Below are 20,785 nucleotides of genomic sequence, written 5' to 3' on the forward strand. Positions count from 1 at the left end.
GTTGTAGAGGATAGGGGACAGTGAAACAGTGAGTCAGGTAGAGGATAGGGGACAGTGAAACAGTCAGTTGTAGAGGATAGACAGTGAAACAGTCAGTTGTAGAGGATAGGGACAGTGAAACAGTCAGTTGTAGAGGATAGGGGACAGTGAAACAGTCAGCTGAGGATAGGGGACAGTGAAACAGTGAAACAGTCAGTTGTAGAGGATAGGGGACAGTGAAACAGTCAGTCAGTTGTAGAGGATAGGGGACAGTGAAACAGTCAGCTGTAGAGGATAGGGGACAGTGAAACAGTGAAACAGTCAGTTGTAGAGGATAGGGGACAGTGAAACAGTGAAACAGTCAGTTGTAGAGATAGGGGACAGTGAAAGTGAAACAGTCAGTTGTAGAGGATAGGGGACAGTGAAACAGTCAGCTGTAGAGGATAGGGGACAGTGTAACAGTCAGCTGTAGAGATAGGGGACAGTGTAACAGTGAAACAGTCAGTTGTAGAGGATAGGGGACAGTGAAACAGTGAAACAGTCAGTTGTAGAGGATAGAGGACAGTGAAACAGTGAAACAGTCAGTTGTAGAGGATAGGGGACAGTGAAACAGTCAGTGTAAGGATAGTGAACAGTGAAACAGTGAGTTGTAGATGATAGGGGACAGTGAAACTGTGAGTGGTAGAGGATAGGGGACAGTGAAACAGTCAGCTGTAGAGGATAGGGGACAGTGAAACAGTCAGCTGTAGAGGATAGGGGACAGTGAACAGTGAAACAGTCAGTTGTAGAGGATAGGGGACAGTGAAACAGTCAGCTGTAGAGGATAGGGACAGTGAAACAGTTGTAGAGGATAGGGGACAGTGAAACAGTCAGTGGATAGAAACATAGAGGACAGTGAAACAGTCAGTGTAGAGGATAGGGGACAGTGTAACAGTGAGTTGTAGAGGATAGGGGACAGTGAAACAGTGAGTGCTAGAGGATAGGGACAGTGAAACAGTGAGTTGTAGAGGATAGGGGACAGTGAAACAGTCAGTGTAGAGGATAGGGGACAGTGAAACAGTCAGCTGTAGAGGATAGGGGACAGTGAAAAAGTCAGTTGTAGAGGATAGGGGACAGTGAAACAGTGAAACAGTCAGTTTAGAGGATAGGGGACAGTGAAACAGTCAGCTGTAGAGGATATAGGGGACAGTGAAACAGTGAAACAGTGAGTGGTAGAGGATAGGGGACAGTGAAAGTGCAGTGAGTGGTAGAGGATAGGGGACAGTGAAACAGTCAGCTGTAGAGGATATAGGGGACAGTGAAACGTGAGTGGTAGAGGATAGGGACAGTGTAACAGTGAAACAGTGAGTGGTAGAGGATAGGGGACAGTGAAACAGTGAAACAGTGAGTGGTAGAGGATAGGGGACAGTGAAACAGTGAAACAGTGAGTGGTAGAGATAGGGGACAGTGAAACAGTGAAACAGTGAGTGTAGAGGATAGGGGACAGTGTAACAGTGAGTTGTAGAGGATAGGGGACAGTGAAACAGTCAGCTAGAGGATAGGGGACAGTGAAACAGTGAAACAGTTGTAGAGATAGGGGACAGTGAAACAGTCAGTTGTAGAGGATAGGGGACAGTGAAACAGTGAGTTGTAGAGGATAGGGAACAGTGAAACAGTGAAACAGTGAGTGGTAGAAGATAGGGGACAGTGAAACAGTCAGTTGTAAGGATAGGGACAGTGAAACAGTGAGTGGTAGAAGATAGGGGACAGTGAAACAGTGAGTGGTAGAAGATAGGGGACAGTGAAACAGTCAGTTGTAGAGGATAGGGGACAGTGAAACAGTCAGTTGTAGAGGATAGGGACAGTGAAACAGTAAAACAGTGAGTTGTAGAGGATAGGGGACAGTGAAACAGTCAGCTGTAGAGGATAGGGGACAGTGAAACAGTGAGTTGTAGAGATAGGGGACAGTGAAACAGTGAAACAGTGAGTGGTAGAAGATAGGGGACAGTGAAACAGTCAGTTGTAGAGGATAGGGGACAGTGAAACAGTGAGTGGTAGAAGATAGGGGACAGTGAAACAGTGAGTGGTAGAAGATAGGGGACAGTGAAACAGTCAGTTGTAGAGGATAGGGGACAGTGAAACAGTCAGTTGTAGAGGATAGGGGACAGTGAAACAGTAAAACAGTGAGTTGTAGAGGATAGGGGACAGTGAAACAGTCAGCTGTAGAGGATAGGGGACAGTGAAACAGTGAGTTGTAGAGGATAGGGAACAGTGAAACAGTGAGTTGTAGAGGATAGGGGACAGAGGCACAGTGAGTTGTAGAGGATAGGGGACAGTGAAACAGTCAGCTTTAGAGGATAGGGGACAGTGAAACAGTGAGTTGTAGAGGATAGGGGACAGTGAAACAGTGAGTTGTAGAGGATAGGGACAGTGACACAGTGAGTTGTAGAGGATAGGGGACAGTGAAACAGTCAGCTGTAGAGGATAGAGGTGATCAGTTGTAGGGATAGACAGTGAAACAGTCAGTTGTAGAGGATAGGGGACAGTGAAACAGTCAGCTGTAGAGGATAGGGACAGTGAAACAGTGAAACAGTCAGTTGTAGAGGATAGGGGACAGTGAAACAGTGAAAAAGTCAGTTGTAGAGGATAGGGGACAGTGAAACAGTCAGCTGTAGAGGATAGGGGACAGTGAAACAGTGAAACAGTCAGTTGTAGAGGATAGGGGACAGTGAAACAGTCAGTTGTAGAGGATAGGGGACAGTGAAACAGTGAAACAGTCAGTTGTAGAGGATAGGGGACAGTGAACAGTGAAACAGTCAGTTGTAGAGGATAGGGGACAGAAACAGTCAGAGTGTAGAGGATAGGGGACAGTGAAACAGTCAGCTGTAGAGGATAGGGGACAGTGTAACAGTGAAACAGTCAGTTGTAGAGGATAGGGGACAGTGAAACAGTGAAAAAGTCAGTTGTAGAGGATAGGGGACAGTGAAACAGTGAAACAGTCAGTTGTAGAGGATAGGGGACAGTGAAACAGTCAGCTGTAGAGGATAGGGGACAGTGTAACAGTGAAACAGTGAGTTGTAGATGATAGGGGACAGTGAAACTGTGAGTGGTAGAGGATAGGGGACAGTGAAACAGTCAGCTGTAGAGGATAGGGGACAGTGAAACAGTCAGCTGTAGAGGATAGGGACAGTGTAACAGTGAAACAGTCAGTTGTAGAGGATAGGGGACAGTGAAACAGTCAGCTGTAGAGGATAGCGGACAGTGAAACAGTTAGCTGTAGAGGATAGGGGACAGTGAAACAGTCAGCTGTAGAGGATAGAGGACAGTGAAACAGTCAGCTGTAGAGGATAGGGGACAGTGTAACAGTGAGTTGTAGAGGATAGGGACAGTGAAACAGTGAGTGCTAGAGGATAGGGGACAGTGAAACAGTGAGTTGTAGAGGATAGGGGACAGTGAAACAGTCAGCTGTAGAGGATAGGGGACAGTGAAACAGTCAGCTGTAGAGGATAGGAAACAGTGAAAAAGTCAGTTGTAGAGGATAGGGGACAGTGAAACAGTGAAACAGTCAGTTTAGAGGATAGGGGACAGTGAAACAGTCAGCTGTAGAGGATATAGGGGACAGTGAAACAGTGAAACAGTGAGTGGTAGAGGATAGGGGACAGTGTAACAGTGCAACAGTGAGTGGTAGAGGATAGGGGACAGTGAAACAGTCAGCTGTAGAGGATATAGGGGACAGTGAAACAGTGAGTGGTAGAGGATAGGGACAGTGTAACAGTGAGTGAAACAGTGAGTGGTAGAGGATAGGGGACAGTGAAACAGTCAGCTGTAGAGGATAGGGGACAGTGAAACAGTGAGTGGTAGAGGATAGGGAACAGTGAAACAGTCAGCTGTAGAGGATAGGGGACAGTGAAACAGTGAGTGGTAGAGGATAGGGGACAGTGAAACAGTCAGCTGTAGAGGATAGGGGACAGTGAAACAGTGAGTGGTAGAGGATAGGGGACAGTGAAACAGTCAGCTGTAGAGGATAGGGGACAGTGAAACAGTGAGCTGTAGAGGATAGGGGACAGTGTAACAGTGAGCTGTAGAGGATAGGGGACAGTGAGCTGTAGAGGATAGGGACAGTGTAACAGTGAGTTGTAGAGGATAGGGGACAGTGAAACAGTGAGCTGTAGAGGATAGTGGACAGTGTAACAGTGAGCTATAGAGGATAGGGGACAGTGTAACAGTGAGTTGTAGAGGATAGGGGACAGTGAAACAGTCAGCTGTAGAGGATAGGGACAGTGAAACAGTGAGTTGTAGAGGATAGGGGACAGTGAAACAGTGAGTTGTAGAGGATAGGGGACAGTGAAACAGTGAGTTGTAGAGGATAGGGGACAGTGAAACAGTGATAACAGTGAGCTGTAGAGGATAGGGGACAGTGAAACAGTGATAACAGTCAGCTGTAGAGGATAGGGGACAGTGAAACAGTGATAACAGTGAGCTGTAGAGGATAGGGGACAGTGAAACAGTGAGTTGTAGAGGATAGGGGACAGTGAAACAGTCAGCTGTAGAGGATAGGGGACAGTGAAACAGTGAGTTGTAGAGGATAGGGACAGTGAAACAGTGAGTTGTAGAGGATAGGGGACAGTGTAACAGTCAGCTGTAGAGGATAGGGGACAGTGAAACAGTGAGTTGTAGAGGATAGGGGACAGTGAAACAGTCAGCTGTAGAGGATAGGGGACAGTGAAACAGTGAGTTGTAGAGGATAGGGGACAGTGAAACAGTGATAACAGTGAGCTGTAGAGGATAGGGGACAGTGAAACAGTCACTTGTAGAGGATTGGACAGTGAAACAGTGATAACAGTGAGCTGTAGAGGATAGGGGACAGTGAAACAGTGATAACAGTGAGCTGTAGAGGATAGGGGACAGTGAAACAGTCACTTGTAGAGGATTGGACAGTGAAACAGTGATAACAGTGAGCTGTAGAGGATAGGGGACAGTGAAACAGAGAGTTGTAGAGGATAGGGGACAGTGGCACAGTGAGTTGTAGAGGATAGGGGACAGTGAAACATTCAGCTGTAGAGGATAGGGGACAGTGAAACAGTCAGCTGTAGAGGATAGGGGACAGTGAAACAGAGAGTTGTAGAGGATAGGGGACAGTGGCACAGTGAGTTGTAGAGGATAGGGGACAGTGAAACATTCAGCTGTAGAGGATAGGGGACAGTGAAACAGTCAGCTGTAGAGGATAGGGGACAGTGAAACAGTGTAACAGTGAGCTGTAGAGGATAGGGGACAGTGAAACAGTGAAACATTCAGCTGTAGAGGATAGGGAACAGTGAAACAGTCAGCTGTAGAGGATAGGGGACAGTGACACAGTCAGTTGTAGAGGATAGTGGACAGTGAAACAGTGAGTTGTAGAGGATAGGGGACAGTGATAACAGTAAGCTGTAGAGGATAGGGGACAGTGAAACAGTGAGTTGTAGAGGATAGGGGACAGTGATAACAGTCAGCTGTTGAGGATACGGGACAGTGAAACAGTGAGTTGTAGAGGATAGGGGACACTGATAACAGTGAGCTGTAGAGGATAGGGGACAGTGAAACAGTCAGCTGTAGAGGATAGGGGACAGTGAAACAGTGATAACAGTCAGCTTTAGAGGATAGGGGACAGTGAAACAGTGATAACAGTCAGCTGTAGAGGATAGGGGACAGTGAAACAGTGATAACAGTGAGCTGTAGAGGATAGGGGACAGTGAAACAGTGATAACAGTGAGCTGTAGAGGATAGGGGACAGTGAAACAGTTAACAGTCAGCTGTAGAGGATAGGGGACAGTGAAACAGTGATAACAGTGAGCTTTAGAGGATAGGGGACAGTGAAACAGTGATAACAGTCAGCTGTAGAGGATAGGGGACAGTGAAACAGTGAGTGGTAGAGGATAGGGAACAGTGAAACAGTCAGCTGTAGAGGATAGGGGACAGTGAAACAGTGAGTGGTAGAGGATAGGGGACAGTGAAACAGTCAGCTGTAGAGGATAGGGGACAGTGAAACAGTGAGTGGTAGAGGATAGGGGACAGTGAAACAGTCAGCTGTAGAGGATAGGGGACAGTGAAACAGTGAGCTGTAGAGGATAGGGACAGTGTAACAGTGAGCTGTAGAGGATAGGGGACAGTGAGCTGTAGAGGATAGGGGACAGTGTAACAGTGAGTTGTAGAGGATAGGGGACAGTGAAACAGTGAGCTGTAGAGGATAGGGGACAGTGAAACAGTCAGCTGTAGAGGATAGGGGACAGTGAAACAGTGAAACAGTCAGTTGTAGAGGATAGGGAACAGTGAAACAGTGAAACAGTGAGTGGTAGAGGATAGGGGACAGTGAAACAGTGAAACAGTGAGTGGTAGAGGATAGGGGACAGTGAAACAGTGAAACAGTGAGTGGTAGAGGATAGGGGACAGTGAAACAGTGAAACAGTGAGTGGTAGAGGATAGGGGACAGTGAAACAGTCAGCTGTAGAGGATAGGGGACAGTGAAACAGTGAAACAGTGAGTGGTAGAGGATAGGGGACAGTGTAACAGTGAAACAGTGAGTGGTAGAGGATAGGGGACAGTGAAACAGTGAAACAGTGTGTGGTAGAGGATAGGGGACAGTGAAACAGTGAAACAGTGAGTGGTAGAGGATAGGGGACAGTGAAACAGTCAGCTGTAGAGGATAGGGGACAGTGAAACAGTGAAACAGTGAGTGGTAGAGGATAGGGGACAGTGTAACAGTGAAACAGTGAGTGGTAGAGGATAGGGGACAGTGAAACAGTCAGCTGTAGAGGATAGGGGACAGTGAAACAGTGAGTGGTAGAGGATAGGGGACAGTGAAACAGTCAGCTGTAGAGGATAGGGGACAGTGAAACAGTGAGCTGTAGAGGATAGGGGACAATGTAACAGTGAGCTGTAGAGGATAGGGGACAGTGAGCTGTAGAGGATAGGGGACAGTGTAACAGTGAGTTGTAGAGGATAGGGGACAGTGAAACAGTGAGCTGTAGAGGATAGTGGACAGTGTAACAGTGAGCTATAGAGGATAGGGGACAGTGTAACAGTGAGTTGTAGAGGATAGGGACAGTGAAACAGTCAGCTGTTGAGGATAGGGGACAGTGAAACAGTGAAACAGTGAGTGGTAGAAGATAGGGGACAGTGAAACAGTCAGTTTTAGAGGATAGGGAACAGTGAAACAGTGAAACAGTGAGTGGTAGAAGATAGGGACAGTGAAACAGTGAGTTGTAGAGGATAGGGAACAGTGAAACAGTTAAACAGTGAGTGGTAGAAGATAGGGGACAGTGAAACAGTCAGTTGTAGAGGATAGGGGACAGTGAAACAGTGAGTGGTAGAAGATAGGGGACAGTGAAACAGTGAGTGGTAGAAGATAGGGGACAGTGAAACAGTCAGTTGTAGAGGATAGGGGACAGTGAAACAGTCAGTTGTAGAGGATAGGGGACAGTGAAACAGTAAAACAGTGAGTTGTAGAGGATAGGGGACAGTGAAACAGTCAGTTGTAGAGATAGGGACAGTGAAACAGTGAGTGGTAGAAGATAGGGGACAGTGAAACAGTGAGTGGTAGAAGATAGGGGACAGTGAAACAGTCAGTTGTAGAGGATAGGGGACAGTGAAACAGTCAGTTGTAGAGGATAGGGGACAGTGAAACAGTAAACCAGTGAGTTGTAGAGGATAGGGGACAGTGAAACAGTGAGTTGTAGAGGATAGGGGACAGTGAAACAGTGAAACAGTGAGTGGTAGAAGATAGGGGACAGTGAAACAGTGAGTTGTAGAGGATAGGGAACAGTGAAACAGTGAAACAGTGAGTGGTAGAAGATAGGGGACAGTGAAACAGTGAGTTGTAGAGGATAGGGAACAGTGAAACAGTGAAACAGTGAGTGGTAGAAGATAGGGGACAGTGAAACAGTCAGTTGTAGAGGATAGGGGACAGTGAAACAGTGAGTGGTAGAAGATAGGGGACAGTGAAACAGTGAGTGGTAGAAGATAGGGGACAGTGAAACAGTCAGTTGTAGAGGATAGGGGACAGTGAAACAGTCAGTTGTAGAGGATAGGGACAGTGAAACAGTAAAACAGTGAGTTGTAGAGGATAGGGGACAGTGAAACAGTCAGCTGTAGAGGATAGGGGACAGTGAAACAGTGAGTTGTAGAGGATAGGGAACAGTGAAACAGTGAGTTGTAGAGGATAGGGGACAGAGGCACAGTGAGTTGTAGAGGATAGGGGACAGTGAAACAGTGAGTTGTAGAGGATAGGGGACAGTGAAACAGTCAGCTGTAGAGGATACGGGACAGTGAAACCGTCAGTTGTAGAGGATACGGGACAGTGAAACAGTCAGTTGTAGAGGATAGGGGACAGTGAAACAGTCAGCTGTAGAGGATAGGGGACAGTGAAACAGTGAAACAGTCAGTTGTAGAGGATAGGGGACAGTGAAACAGTGAAACAGTCAGTTGTAGAGGATAGGGGACAGTGTAACAGTGAAACAGTCAGTTGTAGAGGATAGGGGACAGTGAAACAGTCAGCTGTAGAGGATAGGGGACAGTGTAACAGTCAGCTGTAGAGGATAGGGGACAGTGTAACAGTGAAACAGTCAGTTGTAGAGGATAGGGGACAGTGAAACAGTGAAAAAGTCAGTTGTAGAGGATAGGGGACAGTGAAACAGTGAAACAGTCAGTTGTAGAGGATAGGGGACAGTGAAACAGTCAGCTGTAGAGGATAGGGGACAGTGTAACAGTGAAACAGTGAGTTGTAGAGGATAGGGGACAGTGAAACTGTGAGTGGTAGAGGATAGGGGACAGTGAAACAGTCAGCTGTAGAGGATAGGGGACAGTGAAACAGTCAGCTGTAGAGGATAGGGGACAGTGTAACAGTGAAACAGTCAGTTGTAGAGGATAGGGGACAGTGAAACAGTCAGCTGTAGAGGATAGCGGACAGTGAAACAGTTAGCTGTAGAAGATAGGGGACAGTGAAACAGTCAGCTGTAGAGGATAGAGGACAGTGAAACAGTCAGCTGTAGAGGATAGGGGACAGTGTAACAGTGAGTTGTAGAGGATAGGGGACAGTGAAACAGTGAGTGCTAGAGGATAGGGGACAGTGAAACAGTGAGTTGTAGAGGATAGGGGACAGTGAAACAGTCAGCTGTAGAGGATAGGGGACAGTGAAACAGTCAGCTGTAGAGGATAGGGGACAGTGTAACAGTGAAACAGTCAGTTGTAGAGGATAGGGGACAGTGAAACAGTGAAAAAGTCAGTTGTAGAGGATAGGGGACAGTGAAACAGTGAAAAAGTCAGTTGTAGAGGATAGGGGACAGTGAAACAGTGAAACAGTCAGTTTAGAGGATAGGGGACAGTGAAACAGTCAGCTGTAGAGGATATAGGGGACAGTGAAACAGTGAAACAGTGAGTGGTAGAGGATAGGGGACAGTGTAACAGTGCAACAGTGAGTGGTAGAGGATAGGGGACAGTGAAACAGTCAGCTGTAGAGGATATAGGGGACAGTGAAACAGTGAGTGGTAGAGGATAGGGGACAGTGTAACAGTGAAACAGTGAGTGGTAGAGGATAGGGGACAGTGAAACAGTGAAACAGTGAGTGGTAGAGGATAGGGGACAGTGAAACAGTGAAACAGTGAGTGGTAGAGGATAGGGGACAGTGAAACAGTGAAACAGTGAGTGGTAGAGGATAGGGGACAGTGTAACAGTGAGTTGTAGAGGATAGGGGACAGTGAAACAGTCAGCTGTTGAGGATAGGGGACAGTGAAACAGTGAAACAGTGAGTGGTAGAAGATAGGGGACAGTGAAACAGTCAGTTGTAGAGGATAGGGAACAGTGAAACAGTGAAACAGTGAGTGGTAGAGGATAGGGGACAGTGAAACAGTGAAACAGTGAGTGGTAGAGGATAGGGGACAGTGAAACAGTCAGCTGTAGAGGATAGGGGACAGTGAAACAGTGAAACAGTGAGTGGTAGAGGATAGGGGACAGTGTAACAGTGAAACAGTGAGTGGTAGAGGATAGGGGACAGTGAAACAGTGAAACAGTGTGTGGTAGAGGATAGGGGACAGTGAAACAGTGAAACAGTGAGTGGTAGAGGATAGGGGACAGTGAAACAGTCAGCTGTAGAGGATAGGGGACAGTGAAACAGTGAAACAGTGAGTGGTAGAGGATAGGGGACAGTGTAACAGTGAAACAGTGAGTGGTAGAGGATAGGGGACAGTGAAACAGTCAGCTGTAGAGGATAGGGGACAGTGAAACAGTGAGTGGTAGAGGATAGGGGACAGTGAAACAGTCAGCTGTAGAGGATAGGGGACAGTGAAACAGTGAGTGGTAGAGGATAGGGGACAGTGAAACAGTCAGCTGTAGAGGATAGGGGACAGTGAAACAGTGAGCTGTAGAGGATAGGGGACAGTGTAACAGTGAGCTGTAGAGGATAGGGGACAGTGAGCTGTAGAGGATAGGGGACAGTGTAACAGTGAGTTGTAGAGGATAGGGGACAGTGAAACAGTGAGCTGTAGAGGATAGTGGACAGTGTAACAGTGAGCTATAGAGGATAGGGGACAGTGTAACAGTGAGTTGTAGAGGATAGGGGACAGTGAAACAGTCAGCTGTTGAGGATAGGGGACAGTGAAACAGTGAAACAGTGAGTGGTAGAAGATAGGGGACAGTGAAACAGTCAGTTGTAGAGGATAGGGAACAGTGAAACAGTGAAACAGTGAGTGGTAGAAGATAGGGGACAGTGAAACAGTGAGTTGTAGAGGATAGGGAACAGTGAAACAGTGAAACAGTGAGTGGTAGAAGATAGGGGACAGTGAAACAGTCAGTTGTAGAGGATAGGGGACAGTGAAACAGTGAGTGGTAGAAGATAGGGGACAGTGAAACAGTGAGTGGTAGAAGATAGGGGACAGTGAAACAGTCAGTTGTAGAGGATAGGGGACAGTGAAACAGTCAGTTGTAGAGGATAGGGGACAGTGAAACAGTAAAACAGTGAGTTGTAGAGGATAGGGGACAGTGAAACAGTCAGCTGTAGAGGATAGGGGACAGTGAAACAGTGAGTTGTAGAGGATAGGGGACAGTGAAACAGTGAAACAGTGAGTGGTAGAAGATAGGGGACAGTGAAACAGTCAGTTGTAGAGGATAGGGGACAGTGAAACAGTGAGTGGTAGAAGATAGGGGACAGTGAAACAGTGAGTGGTAGAAGATAGGGGACAGTGAAACAGTCAGTTGTAGAGGATAGGGGACAGTGAAACAGTCAGTTGTAGAGGATAGGGGACAGTGAAACAGTAAAACAGTGAGTTGTAGAGGATAGGGGACAGTGAAACAGTCAGCTGTAGAGGATAGGGGACAGTGAAACAGTGAGTTGTAGAGGATAGGGAACAGTGAAACAGTGAGTTGTAGAGGATAGGGGACAGAGGCACAGTGAGTTGTAGAGGATAGGGGACAGTGAAACAGTCAGCTTTAGAGGATAGGGGACAGTGAAACAGTGAGTTGTAGAGGATAGGGGACAGTGAAACAGTGAGTTGTAGAGGATAGGGGACAGTGACACAGTGAGTTGTAGAGGATAGGGGACAGTGAAACAGTGAGTTGTAGAGGATAGGGGACAGTGAAACAGTCAGCTGTAGAGGATACGGGACAGTGAAACAGTCAGTTGTAGAGGATACGGGACAGTGAAACAGTCAGTTGTAGAGGATAGGGGACAGTGAAACAGTCAGCTGTAGAGGATAGGGGACAGTGAAACAGTGAAACAGTCAGTTGTAGAGGATAGGGGACAGTGAAACAGTGAAAAAGTCAGTTGTAGAGGATAGGGGACAGTGAAACAGTCAGCTGTAGAGGATAGGGGACAGTGAAACAGTGAAACAGTCAGTTGTAGAGGATAGGGGACAGTGAAACAGTCAGTTGTAGAGGATAGGGGACAGTGAAACAGTGAAACAGTCAGTTGTAGAGGATAGGGGACAGTGTAACAGTGAAACAGTCAGTTGTAGAGGATAGGGGACAGTGAAACAGTCAGCTGTAGAGGATAGGGGACAGTGTAACAGTCAGCTGTAGAGGATAGGGGACAGTGTAACAGTGAAACAGTCAGTTGTAGAGGATAGGGGACAGTGAAACAGTGAAAAAGTCAGTTGTAGAGGATAGGGGACAGTGAAACAGTGAAACAGTCAGTTGTAGAGGATAGGGGACAGTGAAACAGTCAGCTGTAGAGGATAGGAAACAGTGAAAAAGTCAGTTGTAGAGGATAGGGGACAGTGAAACAGTGAAACAGTCAGTTTAGAGGATAGGGGACAGTGAAACAGTCAGCTGTAGAGGATATAGGGGACAGTGAAACAGTGAAACAGTGAGTGGTAGAGGATAGGGGACAGTGTAACAGTGCAACAGTGAGTGGTAGAGGATAGGGGACAGTGAAACAGTCAGCTGTAGAGGATATAGGGGACAGTGAAACAGTGAGTGGTAGAGGATAGGGGACAGTGTAACAGTGAAACAGTGAGTGGTAGAGGATAGGGGACAGTGAAACAGTCAGCTGTAGAGGATAGGGGACAGTGAAACAGTGAGTGGTAGAGGATAGGGAACAGTGAAACAGTCAGCTGTAGAGGATAGGGGACAGTGAAACAGTGAGTGGTAGAGGATAGGGGACAGTGAAACAGTCAGCTGTAGAGGATAGGGGACAGTGAAACAGTGAGTGGTAGAGGATAGGGGACAGTGAAACAGTCAGCTGTAGAGGATAGGGGACAGTGAAACAGTGAGCTGTAGAGGATAGGGGACAGTGTAACAGTGAGCTGTAGAGGATAGGGGACAGTGAGCTGTAGAGGATAGGGGACAGTGTAACAGTGAGTTGTAGAGGATAGGGGACAGTGAAACAGTGAGCTGTAGAGGATAGTGGACAGTGTAACAGTGAGCTATAGAGGATAGGGGACAGTGTAACAGTGAGTTGTAGAGGATAGGGGACAGTGAAACAGTCAGCTGTAGAGGATAGGGGACAGTGAAACAGTGAGTTGTAGAGGATAGGGGACAGTGAAACAGTGAGTTGTAGAGGATAGGGGACAGTGAAACAGTGAGTTGTAGAGGATAGGGGACAGTGAAACAGTGATAACAGTGAGCTGTAGAGGATAGGGGACAGTGAAACAGTGATAACAGTCAGCTGTAGAGGATAGGGGACAGTGAAACAGTGATAACAGTGAGCTGTAGAGGATAGGGGACAGTGAAACAGTGAGTTGTAGAGGATAGGGGACAGTGAAACAGTCAGCTGTAGAGGATAGGGGACAGTGAAACAGTGAGTTGTAGAGGATAGGGGACAGTGAAACAGTGAGTTGTAGAGGATAGGGGACAGTGTAACAGTCAGCTGTAGAGGATAGGGGACAGTGAAACAGTGAGTTGTAGAGGATAGGGGACAGTGAAACAGTCAGCTGTAGAGGATAGGGGACAGTGAAACAGTGAGTTGTAGAGGATAGGGGACAGTGAAACAGTGATAACAGTGAGCTGTAGAGGATAGGGGACAGTGAAACAGTCACTTGTAGAGGATTGGACAGTGAAACAGTGATAACAGTGAGCTGTAGAGGATAGGGGACAGTGAAACAGTGATAACAGTGAGCTGTAGAGGATAGGGGACAGTGAAACAGTCACTTGTAGAGGATTGGACAGTGAAACAGTGATAACAGTGAGCTGTAGAGGATAGGGGACAGTGAAACAGAGAGTTGTAGAGGATAGGGGACAGTGGCACAGTGAGTTGTAGAGGATAGGGGACAGTGAAACATTCAGCTGTAGAGGATAGGGGACAGTGAAACAGTCAGCTGTAGAGGATAGGGGACAGTGAAACAGAGAGTTGTAGAGGATAGGGGACAGTGGCACAGTGAGTTGTAGAGGATAGGGGACAGTGAAACATTCAGCTGTAGAGGATAGGGGACAGTGAAACAGTCAGCTGTAGAGGATAGGGGACAGTGAAACAGTGTAACAGTGAGCTGTAGAGGATAGGGGACAGTGAAACAGTGAAACATTCAGCTGTAGAGGATAGGGAACAGTGAAACAGTCAGCTGTAGAGGATAGGGGACAGTGACACAGTCAGTTGTAGAGGATAGTGGACAGTGAAACAGTGAGTTGTAGAGGATAGGGGACAGTGATAACAGTAAGCTGTAGAGGATAGGGGACAGTGAAACAGTGAGTTGTAGAGGATAGGGGACAGTGATAACAGTCAGCTGTTGAGGATACGGGACAGTGAAACAGTGAGTTGTAGAGGATACGGGACAGTGAAACAGTGAGTTGTAGAGGATAGGGGACACTGATAACAGTGAGCTGTAGAGGATAGGGGACAGTGAAACAGTCAGCTGTAGAGGATAGGGGACAGTGAAACAGTGATAACAGTCAGCTTTAGAGGATAGGGGACAGTGAAACAGTGATAACAGTCAGCTGTAGAGGATAGGGGACAGTGAAACAGTGATAACAGTGAGCTGTAGAGGATAGGGGACAGTGAAACAGTGATAACAGTGAGCTGTAGAGGATAGGGGACAGTGAAACAGTGATAACAGTCAGCTGTAGAGGATAGGGGACAGTGAAACAGTGATAACAGTGAGCTTTAGAGGATAGGGGACAGTGAAACAGTGATAACAGTCAGCTGTAGAGGATAGGGGACAGTGAAACAGTGAGTGGTAGAGGATAGGGAACAGTGAAACAGTCAGCTGTAGAGGATAGGGGACAGTGAAACAGTGAGTGGTAGAGGATAGGGGACAGTGAAACAGTCAGCTGTAGAGGATAGGGGACAGTGAAACAGTGAGTGGTAGAGGATAGGGGACAGTGAAACAGTCAGCTGTAGAGGATAGGGGACAGTGAAACAGTGAGCTGTAGAGGATAGGGACAGTGTAACAGTGAGCTGTAGAGGATAGGGACAGTGAGCTGTAGAGGATAGGGGACAGTGTAACAGTGAGTTGTAGAGGATAGGGGACAGTGAAACAGTGAGCTGTAGAGGATAGTGGACAGTGTAACAGTGAGCTATAGAGGATAGGGGACAGTGTAACAGTGAGTTGTAGAGGATAGGGGACAGTGAAACAGTCAGCTGTAGAGGATAGGGGACAGTGAAACAGTGAGTTGTAGAGGATAGGGGACAGTGAAACAGTGAGTTGTAGAGGATAGGGGACAGTGAAACAGTGAGTTGTAGAGGATAGGGGACAGTGAAACAGTGATAACAGTGAGCTGTAGAGGATAGGGGACAGTGAAACAGTGATAACAGTCAGCTGTAGAGGATAGGGGACAGTGAAACAGTGATAACAGTGAGCTGTAGAGGATAGGGGACAGTGAAACAGTGAGTTGTAGAGGATAGGGGACAGTGAAACAGTCAGCTGTAGAGGATAGGGGACAGTGAAACAGTGAGTTGTAGAGGATAGGGGACAGTGAAACAGTGAGTTGTAGAGGATAGGGGACAGTGTAACAGTCAGCTGTAGAGGATAGGGGACAGTGAAACAGTGAGTTGTAGAGGATAGGGGACAGTGAAACAGTCAGCTGTAGAGGATAGGGGACAGTGAAACAGTGAGTTGTAGATGATAGGGGACAGTGAAACAGTGATAACAGTCAGCTGTAGAGGATAGGGGACAGTGAAACAGTCACTTGTAGAGGATTGGACAGTGAAACAGTGATAACAGTGAGCTGTAGAGGATAGGGGACAGTGAAACAGTGATAACAGTGAGCTGTAGAGGATAGGGGACAGTGAAACAGTCACTTGTAGAGGATTGGACAGTGAAACAGTGATAACAGTGAGCTGTAGAGGATAGGGGACAGTGAAACAGAGAGTTGTAGAGGATAGGGGACAGTGGCACAGTGAGTTGTAGAGGATAGGGGACAGTGAAACATTCAGCTGTAGAGGATAGGGGACAGTGAAACAGTCAGCTGTAGAGGATAGGGGACAGTGAAACAGAGAGTTGTAGAGGATAGGGGACAGTGGCACAGTGAGTTGTAGAGGATAGGGGACAGTGAAACATTCAGCTGTAGAGGATAGGGGACAGTGAAACAGTCAGCTGTAGAGGATAGGGGACAGTGAAACAGTGTAACAGTGAGCTGTAGAGGATAGGGGACAGTGAAACAGTGAAACATTCAGCTGTAGAGGATAGGGAACAGTGAAACAGTCAGCTGTAGAGGATAGGGGACAGTGACACAGTGAGTTGTAGAGGATAGGGGACAGTGAAACAGTGAAACAGTCAGTTGTAGAGGATAGTGGACAGTGAAACAGTGAGTTGTAGAGGATAGGGGACAGTGATAACAGTGAGCTGTAGAGGATAGGGGACAGTGAAACAGTGAGTTGTAGAGGATAGGGGACAGTGATAACAGTCAGCTGTTGAGGATACGGGACAGTGAAACAGTGAGTTGTAGAGGATAGGGGACACTGATAACAGTGAGCTGTAGAGGATAGGGGACAGTGAAACAGTCAGCTGTAGAGGATAGGGGACAGTGAAACAGTGATAACAGTCAGCTTTAGAGGATAGGGGACAGTGAAACAGTGATAACAGTCAGCTGTAGAGGATAGGGGACAGTGAAACAGTGATAACAGTGAGCTGTAGAGGATAGGGGACAGTGAAACAGTGATAACAGTGAGCTGTAGAGGATAGGGGACAGTGAAACAGTGATAACAGTCAGCTGTAGAGGATAGGGGACAGTGAAACAGTGATAACAGTGAGCTTTAGAGGATAGGGGACAGTGAAACAGTGATAACAGTCAGCTGTAGAGGATAGGGGACAGTGAAACAGTGATAACAGTGAGCTTTAGAGGATAGGGGACAGTGAAACAGTGAGTTGTAGAGGATAGGGGACAGTGAAACAGTGATAACAGTGAGCTTTAGAGGATAGGGGACAGTGAAACAGTGAGTTGTAGAGGATAGGGGACAGTGAAACAGTGAAACAGTCAGCTGTAGAGGATAGGGGACAGTGAAACAGAGAGTTGTAGAGGATAGGGGACAGTGAAACAGTGAGTTGTAGAGGATAGGGGACAGTGAAACAGTGAGTTGTAGAGGATAGGGGACAGTGAAACAGTCAGCTGTAGAGGATAGGGGACAGTGAAACAGTGATAACAGTCAGCTTTAGAGGATAGGGGACAGTGAAACAGTGATAACAGTCAGCTGTAGAGGATAGGGGACAGTGAAACAGTGATAACAGTGAGCTGTAGAGGATAGGGGACAGTGAAACAGTGATAACAGTGAGCTGTAGAGGATAGGGGACAGTGAAACAGTGATAACAGTCAGCTGTAGAGGATAGGGGACAGTGAAACAGTGATAACAGTGAGCTTTAGAGGATAGGGGACAGTGAAACAGTGATAACAGTCAGCTGTAGAGGATAGGGGACAGTGAAACAGTGATAACAGTGAGCTTTAGAGGATAGGGGACAGTGAAACAGTGAGTTGTAGAGGATAGGGGACAGTGAAACAGTGATAACAGTGAGCTTTAGAGGATAGGGACAGTGAAACAGTGAAACAGTCAGCTGTAGAGGATAGGGGACAGTGAAACAGAGAGTTGTAGAGGATAGGGGACAGTGAAACAGTGAGTTGTAGAGGATAGGGGACAGTGAAACAGTGAGTTGTAGAGGATAGGGGACAGTGAAACAGTGATAACAGTGAGCTGTAGAGGATAGGGGACAGTGAAACAGTGATAACAGTCAGCTGTAGAGGATAGGGGACAGTGAAACAGTGATAACAGTGAGCTGTAGAGGATAGGGGACAGTGAAACAGTGAGTTGTAGAGGATAGGGGACAGTGAAACAGTCAGCTGTAGAGGATATGGGACAGTGAAACAGTGAGTTGTAGAGGATAGGGGACAGTGTAACAGTCAGCTGTAGAGGATAGGGGACAGTGAAACAGTGAGTTGTAGAGGATAGGGGACAGTGAAACAGTCAGCTGTAGAGGATAGGGGACAGTGAAACAGTGAGTTGTAGAGGATAGGGGACAGTGAAACAGTGATAACAGTGAGCTGTAGAGGATAGGGGACAGTGAAACAGTCACTTGTAGAGGATTGGACAGTGAAACAGTGATAACAGTGAGCTGTAGAGGATAGGGGACAGTGAAACAGTGATAACAGTGAGCTGTAGAGGATAGGGGACAGTGAAACAGTCACTTGTAGAGGATTGGACAGTGGATTAGCTGGATTAGCCAGCTATTTTGTCGTCCTTAACGTAGGAGACACTCCTAGCTAGCCAACAGCCAGCCAACGTCTACTGAATAGAACTTTCGCATCCCGGTCGCATTCCTCGTCGCTCCACAGGTAGTATCACTTTTTCACTTCATTTCATTACAGTCCCAACGGTGTGATTTGTTTGATCGTAGCTAGCTACATAGCCGTCTTTGTTTCAAAGATAATTGTGTAGTCTAGAGCGATTTTCTAGGTTAGTTAGCCAGCTATTGTCGTTCTCCTACGCAACGTAACGTAACCAACACTGCTAGCTAGCCAGCTAGCTCCCGATAAGCAGCATTGTAGAAACTTCACACTCAACGGTACGACTTGATTAGGGTAGTGTCAACAACGCAGCTAGCCTACCCCAGCAGTACTCTATCATTTTAATCATTTTAGTCAATTAGATTCTTGCTACGTAAGTTTAACTTTCTGAACATTCGAGACGTGTAGTCCACTTGTCATTCCAATCTCCTCTGCATTAGCGTAGCCTCTTCTCTAGCCTGTCAACTATGTGTCTGTCTATCCCTGTTCTCTCCTCTCTGCACAGACCATACAAACGCTCCACACCGCATGGCCGCAGCCACCCTAATCTGGTGGTCCCAGCGCACGACCCACGTGGAGTTCCAGGTCTCCGGTAGCCTCTGGAACTGCCGATCTGCGGCCAACAAGGCAGAGTTCATCTCAGCCTATGTCTCCCTCCAGTCCCTCGACTTCTTGGCTCTGACGGAAACATGGATCACCACAGACAACACCGCTACTCCTACTGCTCTCTCTTCGTCCGCCCACGTGCTCTCGCACACCCCGAGAGCTTCTGGTCAGCGGGGTGGTGGCACCGGGATCCTCATCTCTCCCAAGTGGTCATTCTCTCTTTCTCCCCTTACCCATCTGTCTATCGCCTCCTTTGAATTCCATGCTGTCACAGTTACCAGCCCTTTCAAGCTTAACATCCTTATCATTTATCGCCCTCCAGGTTCCCTCGGAGAGTTCATCAATGAGCTTGATGCCTTGATAAGCTCCTTTCCTGAGGACGGCTCACCTCTCACAGTTCTGGGCGACTTTAACCTCCCCACGTCTACCTTTGACTCATTCCTCTCTGCCTCCTTCTTTCCACTCCTCTCCTCTTTTGACCTCACCCTCTCACCTTCCCCCTACTCACAAGGCAGGCAATACGCTCGACCTCATCTTTACTAGATGCTGTTCCTCCACTAACCTCACTGCAACTCCCTCCAAGTCTCCGACCACTACCTTGTATCCTTTTCCCTCTCGCTCTCACCCAACACTTCCCACACTGCCCCTACTCGGATGGTATCGCGCCGTCCCAACCTTCGCTCTCTCTCCCCCGCTACTCTCTCCTCTTCCATCCTATCATCTCTTCCCTCTGCTCAAACCTTCTCCAACCTATCTCCTGATTCTGCCTCCTCAACCCTCCTCTCCTCCCTTTCTGCATCCTTTGACTCTCTATGTCCCCTATCCTCCAGGCCGGCTCGGTCCTCCCCTCCCGCTCCGTGGCTCGACGACTCATTGCGAGCTCACAGAACAGGGCTCCGGGCAGCCGAGCGGAAATGGAGGAAAACTCGCCTCCCTGCAGACCTGGCATCCTTTCACTCCCTCCTCTCTACATTTTCCTCCTCTGTCTCTGCTGCTAAAGCCACTTTCTACCACTCTAAATTCCAAGCATCTGCCTCTAACCCTAGGAAGCTCTTTGCCACCTTCTCCTCCCTCTTGAATCCTCCTCCCTCCCCCCCTCCTCCCTCTCTGCAGATGACTTCGTCAACCATTTTGAAAAGAAGGTCGACGACATCCGATCCTCGTTTGCTAAGTCAAACGACACCGCTGGTTCTGCTCACACTGCCCTACCCTGTGCTCTGACCTCTTTCTCCCCTCTCTCTCCAGATGACATCTCACGTCTTGTGACGGCCGGCCGCCCAACAACCTGCCCGCTTGACCCTATCCCCTCCTCTCTTCTCCAGACCATCTCCGGTGACCTTCTCCCTTACCTCACCTCGCTCATCAACTCATCCCTGACCGCTGGCTACGTCCCTCCCGTCTTCAAGAGAGCGAGAGTTGCACCCCTTCTGAAAAAACCTACACTCGATCCCTCCGATGTCAACAACTACAGACCAGTATCCCTTCTTTCTTTTCTCTCCAAAACTCTTGAACGTGCCGTCCTTGGCCAGCTCTCCCGCTATCTCTCTCAGAATGACCTTCTTGATCCAAATCAGTCAGGTTTCAAGACTAGTCATTCAACTGAGACTGCTCTTCTCTGTATCACGGAGGCGCTCCGCACTGCTAAAGCTACCTCTCTCTCCTCTGCTCTCATCCTTCTAGACCTATCGGCTGCCTTCGATACTGTGAACCATCAGATCCTCCTCTCCACCCTCTCCGAGTTGGGCATCTCCCGGCGCGGCCCACGCTTGGATTGCGTCCTACCTGACAGGTCGCTCCTACCAGGTGGCGTGGCGAGAATCCGTCTCCTCACCACGTGCTCTCACCACTGGTGTCCCCCAGGGCTCTGTTCTAGGCCCTCTCCTATTCTCGCTATACACCAAGTCACTTGGCTCTGTCATAACCTCACATGGTCTCTCCTATCATTGCTATGCAGACGACACACAATTAATCTTCTCCTTTCCCCCTTCTGACGACCAGGTGGCGAATCGCATCTCTGCATGTCTGGCAGACATATCAGTGTGGATGACGGATC

This window comes from Oncorhynchus nerka, linkage group LG6 (genome assembly GCF_034236695.1).
Source record: "Oncorhynchus nerka isolate Pitt River linkage group LG6, Oner_Uvic_2.0, whole genome shotgun sequence".
Classification (NCBI taxonomy): domain Eukaryota; kingdom Metazoa; phylum Chordata; class Actinopteri; order Salmoniformes; family Salmonidae; genus Oncorhynchus; species Oncorhynchus nerka.